The sequence below is a fragment of the Oryzias melastigma genome, linkage group LG13, assembly GCF_002922805.2.
Source record: "Oryzias melastigma strain HK-1 linkage group LG13, ASM292280v2, whole genome shotgun sequence".
Classification (NCBI taxonomy): domain Eukaryota; kingdom Metazoa; phylum Chordata; class Actinopteri; order Beloniformes; family Adrianichthyidae; genus Oryzias; species Oryzias melastigma.
Genome location: NC_050524.1, coordinates 26,975,760 through 26,982,091, shown reverse-complemented (window position 1 = coordinate 26,982,091; position 6,332 = coordinate 26,975,760).

The following is a 6,332-nucleotide window of genomic DNA, read 5'->3' as shown; positions in this document are numbered from 1 at the left end:
ACTCCTGTCACTCTGTAGAATTCCTAGAATTCGACACAGGTTGTTTGATTTTGTCTAAAAATCGCATAATCATAACTAAAAAGACCTCTGGGAATGATTTTACAAAGGATCAAAATATACATAACTGGGGTGAGATTTTAACAATGTATTAATAAATCATTTATTCTTTCACGCTCAGAAATATTTCCAGAATACAATCAAACAAACTGCTTATTAAATAACGTCCTAATCGCTCACTAAACTTATTTTCTGGTGCCTTGTCTTCTGTTTCTTCTATTTTTTTGGGCACTCAACTCATATTCTGTTCTGGCTCTTGATGTGAAAGGCTAAAGCAGTCCAGAGTTAAAGTCTGATTAACTGGATGTACTTTTTAACATCCCTCCAGCAGCAGCTGCTGCTTAAGGTGCTTGTTAAGACCACATGACAGTTGTGGATGGCAGTGCCATCTTCACAGATGCAGCCACTTTGGAGGGCCAGCTGCTTTATGCAGAACACCTTTTCCTCGCATGCATACACACTGCCTGGAATGCAGAAGGACGTTGGCTGACCTTTGGGTAGCTGCACCCATAAAACACTGAGCTCCACTCAGTAAATAACACTGAGCTCATTCCTCGGTGGTGTAAGCTGTTCCGGTCAAAGCTGAAATGATGGTAGCAGGACGTGACACAGTTTCTTTTAACCATTTTGGTGCATCGATGGCTTATTTAATGGTGGTGGTGCAATATAGACTGTATCTAGACTTCATGATTTACCACTATCACACCCACGAGGACCACAAGATCATCCTCCTCCTACGTCCTTCCATGTTCATTATTTCTGTGTTCTACACCTCACAGTTTAACAGATAAATAGACCATGGCTCTTACAATTCTCCCTTTTTCAATTTATTTACTTATGTTGTCACAGGTCACCTTCAGAAACAGGAACAATAAACAGGTCACGCTACGCCACTAAAGACAAAAGTCTTTTGAGGGATGTGTTACTCTCCCTAAAAAGCCCCTTGGAACACATCACAGACAGGAGTTAACCTTAATTTGAACTCAGGAGGACACAAAGTCAATAAATCAGCCACGCCGGGTTCAGGGGGAGAAACTGGCAGCTGCACTTCTTGTCACCTTGACAGATGAGTGACACGTTTTCTTGTTATCCCATTGAACATCTTTACTTTTATCATTTCTCTGTCCTTTTCTTATCCTCAAACCTCAGTTCTGATTTGTCTTCATTTCCTTTGGATTTTTAATGTTTCCTTCATGCTGTAATGGCTTGTTTCTTAAGTGTTCTATATTTTTCTCACTCCCAGTGGTATTTCCTTCTTTTCCTTGCCGTGTTTTCTTTGTTTTTTTCTTTTTTTTGTCTCTATGTTTTTGTTCTCACATGCCCTAAATTGTGTAAGGACACAGTACAATATAAAGTCTCTCACTACTGGAAAACTTTAAAGGTCAAAAGAGAGACAATAGTATTGACATTTTGCTTCAAAAGTCACAATCACACCAAGCATTTGTTCAAGAATGCGCTAAACACAGGTTCTTGAAGGCACATTTAGCCCATGATGTTCACACTGGACAAGCAGGGAGGGGCTTCTTATTTTTCTACTGTTTACCTGCCATGTGAAAGGAAGAAGTGATGCTTTTTTCCATCACAGTTCTACTACATGAAAGATTTAGTGTTACCTGAATCCAGTTTGGCAAGAGCCACAATTATTAATTTCTCCTCCATGATCATTTTTCAAATGGTTAGTACTTTTATCAAAAGTATTAAAAGGTATTTTAAGGGATGCCATCCATACGTCAATACCAAATAAGAGTCCCTAATAAGTCAAAGTTTGAGCTGGTTTAACTGGCAACACACATTTAGTGGCAACGTGTTTTGCCTAAAAGCTGTCATAAAAACGTATCAATTGATTAAAAAAGTCAATCCTATTAATCACACTTTTGGGTTATGATTAATCACAATCAGCATATATAATCCTTTGCCGATGCAGTAAAGGTTGGTGTTGGGTCAACAACGCTTTGTCGTGTCACTGTGACAAAGCTGCACTACGTAACTAATAGTCCACATTTTGTGAAAAAGCGATCTAAACCGCAGAAATAACAAGAATAAATGATTAAAGATTGTTTGAACATTTATTTCTTTTGTAAGTGAGCATGGTATAAGTCATTATGCCTGACGAAGTGTGCATTTTCAGCAATTAATGCAAGACGTAGAAGCCTAATTATCTGACGCGAAGTGTAATTAATTTGTGTTAATAAATATGAACGAGTTAATATTTTTCTTTAATTAATCGCTTGCGTTGATGCATAAACGTTGATAGCCCTAGTAGCTACACAAAAGCCTGAAATGTACATTTAAGGGACTCTTCATTGAAGGTGGCTGCTTGAACGCGTATAGTTCAACACACAAACATATGTGTGCAGGCGCACACACAAATATAGCTACACACACGATAAAGTGGCTCACGTGTAAAAAAAAATGCAAAACCCGCAAGGATCAAAAGGAAAAAAAAACAACAAATAAATATGTCCTATTTTTTTCTCCTATATTTCTCTTTACACCATAAATATGCAGAAAGATCTAAGGAATCTTGAAATCGGGATAGGTTAGATCAATCTGGACACCAAGATGACAAGACTGGTGAGGCTTCTGAATTATTCATTAACCATTTAAGCCAGGTTTGATTATTTCTGAGGTACAAAACTATAAGTTTATCTGGGAAAATGATCACAAAATGTAAACATATTTTGAACTATTTGTTAAAAAACAAACTAGGAAACAAAGACTGGAAGTTTAAGGAGGACAAAAAACTATACTTAAAATGTGACAGAGCCATGTCTCCTGTGATATTATTTTATTAGAATATTGTTTTTTCTTCATACCATTAATAAACACAGTCACTGGTTTATTTCCATCATCAGAGTGTTTATCTTTGCCTTTACTGGTGACAAAAGTCTGAGAAAAGCTGAAGAATTCTTGAGTCCTTTGCACTGAACTGCTGCCTTGACCACGTGGTCACAGCGCCCTCTTGTGGATTTACGTGAAAAAGCAATAGTAGTTCACATCCGTTCAGAAATCAAACATTTAATATAAGAAACTTTGGACAAAATAAATTGGCACATTAATTATGTACCAAAGTTTAACAGTTTAATTTTAGTATCTGAAATAATACCTTAAAATTACAGATTTATCAAATGTTGCTGGATTTAAGCATCTGTTTAAGAGCAAATATGTATATAAATATCTCTCTCTCTCTCTCTCTATAATATCTTATGTATATATTTACTTCAAAGTGTAGTTCTCTGCCAAAGCATCTGCACCTATCTGAACAACACCTCATTTGGGTGTGTCCACTCACTGTCATAACTCAGCCACAGGGGGAGTTCAAAGATGCTTCAGGGTGGACTTTTTCCTCCAGGCGACACATTCAGTCGAGGTCCTGAATATATATTTTTTATGAGTCATATTTTTACCAAATAACAGCGGAAATAAACAACAATTTATGTATACATAAGCCAATGATCTGTCTCAAAGCTAAAATTAGCAAATTTTTCACACTAAAGTTTTCACATTTTCACACTAAAAATGACTTAGAAGTGGCATTGGGAATTTCTTGTAACGTGTTTAAACAAATTCCCCCCAAAATGTGTAGCCTCTTTTTTGGCTCTAAATTTTCTGAATTTTAGACCAATGTATGAAAAAAGCCTTCACAGTCAAATGTTCTGAGTGTAGTATGGCTTTTAAAGAACCGTAAAATACCTCCTTACTTGAAAGAACAAGGCAGGTCTCGAAGTACTGAGAGGACAGAGTGCAGAAGAATTTGTAGAATATATATTTTTAATTTTCAAACAGCGACCATTGAGCAGAATCATCAGCATTACTGTAAAGTTGGTTGGACACTGTACTAAAACTGTAATTATCATTTCAATTATGTATGAACATCTCATTTAAATAAATAATAATAATTTTAAAAAAATCTAACAATTAGCAATCATCACTTACCTTAATGTAGACTATGAAAGTCACACTGTGTAAGAAATCTACAAAAAAGCAGCCGGAAAATGTCTCTTCCACTTGTGTTTTGTTTTTAAGTTCTTTATTGGTGATCTTACACGTACAGTTATCACAAGTAATAAAATCGGATTGTTTATTGTAACATTGTCTATATAAAAAACCAAGAAGACATACAAATTCAAACCATGTAAAAGAAGTTTGACTGTTTTTGTGTTACTTTTCTAATAGTTATAAAAGTTCTGCCTTATTAGTCAAAAAGTGAAAATTACTTGCAAATGGTATTGTAACAAAATATGTTCTGGATTTGCATATTTTTTCTATCTTTGTCGCTTTAGTTTTCTGTGGATCCATTTTCTTAAGAAGATCTTACAATATACTTAATAACCTATTAGAGTTAGTCTTTCTTCTTATTATTAACAAACATTGTATTAGGTCTTTGTTTTAAAAAGAATCCCCTTGTTTTAAGTTCAGATATAAGGTACAACCTGTTGAAAACCCAAGATCGTGCCTATGGGGTCTTTTTGTGTATTAACCGTGATAAATTACCACAGGTATGTCAAATGATTATATGTATGTGATTATGTACTGTCAAGCCTGTTTTCTGCTTTTATTCCTGCTTCTAAGTATGAACTGTGCATGACATTTCCAAAAAAGGCAAGCTGGTCATCACTTCTGCAAAACCATAAGAGGACAGGAAGCAACGGGCCCCAGCAACGACCCCCAGTGACAGGAGGAAGCATTGTGTTAAGCGCACAGGGGGATTAAAAAAAAAAAAAAAAATGCCACCTCTTTGCCTTGAGCAGAAGAACTTCTCCTCCTCACCACTTCGGTGGGAGAGACTTCGATCGAAGTGGATCTCTGACAGCTCTCTTTGCTCTGACCCGAATCAACGGGATAAAAAAAAATACCCTTCACGGGAAAAAAAAGCATTGAATAAATAATACTAATATATATATATACCCCCACATAGGGAAGTTTATACTCCACATCTGCCTACGGGTAGATAAAGAGGAAAAGTATTCGTATTTGTATTTAGCCTTTTTTTCCAAAATAACGGGTTGCAATACCCAAGATTATTTCTCTTTTCTTCCATCTGGCCTCCGCCATAGGAGACACCTTCACCAACATCAGGTAAGCCCCAGATGCCCTTGAAACTTGAGAGACAATAAAATAATACAAATACCTTCTCTTTTGTGTACAAGGAATATATCATATGAAAGGGATAGTCCTCTAGTTCCTGAAGACCCGATCAGAGGGTCTGACAGGAAAGCCTGATTCATATTTATGGAACTTAGGCCTTAACTGTCGTGAACATTTAGGAGGCTGTCTTATATGTTCTCTATTCCGCAAAAAATGGACACACTGTAGTCGGTAAGCAGACCTATCGTGGATTTCGTGAGCAATAAAATAGAAATAACAAAGAGAGGAGCCAAAACCTCAATACAGGCGACAGTTCCTGTGGAGGCGGTGGCTCAACAACACACAGCTGTGTAGAAGCTGGAGCCAGGGTTGTTTTTGCAAAACCAAAATACTTCAAGCTCATTTCTGCTGGCATTGGCAAAAACTGAAGTTTATGAAACAGTCTTCCCAAAAACCAATATTGTCTGCACAGATCATTCCAGATGACGCATCGTCATGACAGCAAAGTGCAGCAAAGAGGAGAAGAGGCTGGAGGGTGACTGGAGGACAAACACCAACAATTTTTTAATTCACTCCTATCTAAACTTATTATTTTAGCAGATTGTTTATTCTTAAAATCCTGGTTGCAGAATTGCAAAAAATCCTAGTCCCATCACCTTTTAATTTTTTAATTCTGGTTTTGATGTTCTTTGCCAAAATCAATAAAAACCTGAATTGTTTTCTTGGACATCATTTTTGCAGCACAGCAGGAGTTCTGCATGGTCATTTATGTCACAAATAAGCTCTTTTTCAAACAGCATCTTTTGTTTGCTCCTGATTCAAATAAAAAACCCTCAAAAATTAAAGTTTGAACTTCATTTTCTTTATGTAGGTCCTCTTTCATCAGAAAAAACTCCACAAGAACAAGCTAAAAACACAAAAAACTTATTTTAATGCTCTGACGTGACCAATGTACTAAACCTTCCAGTGAAAGATTCTAACAAGAGCAACAATTTTTTTGGTCTTTTTCCCCTTCCTATCTGGAGGAAATGAGCAGGGGGAAGTTATATTTTTATCCTATCTATCAACAAAACATGAACTTTGAAAGTTTGAAGTGATTGACTCTTTCAGTTTTTTTACTTTCCAACTGAATCATTGTCGGTCTCTTCCACTTTTTTCCAAAATCTAAACTGCATCTGCAATTATAG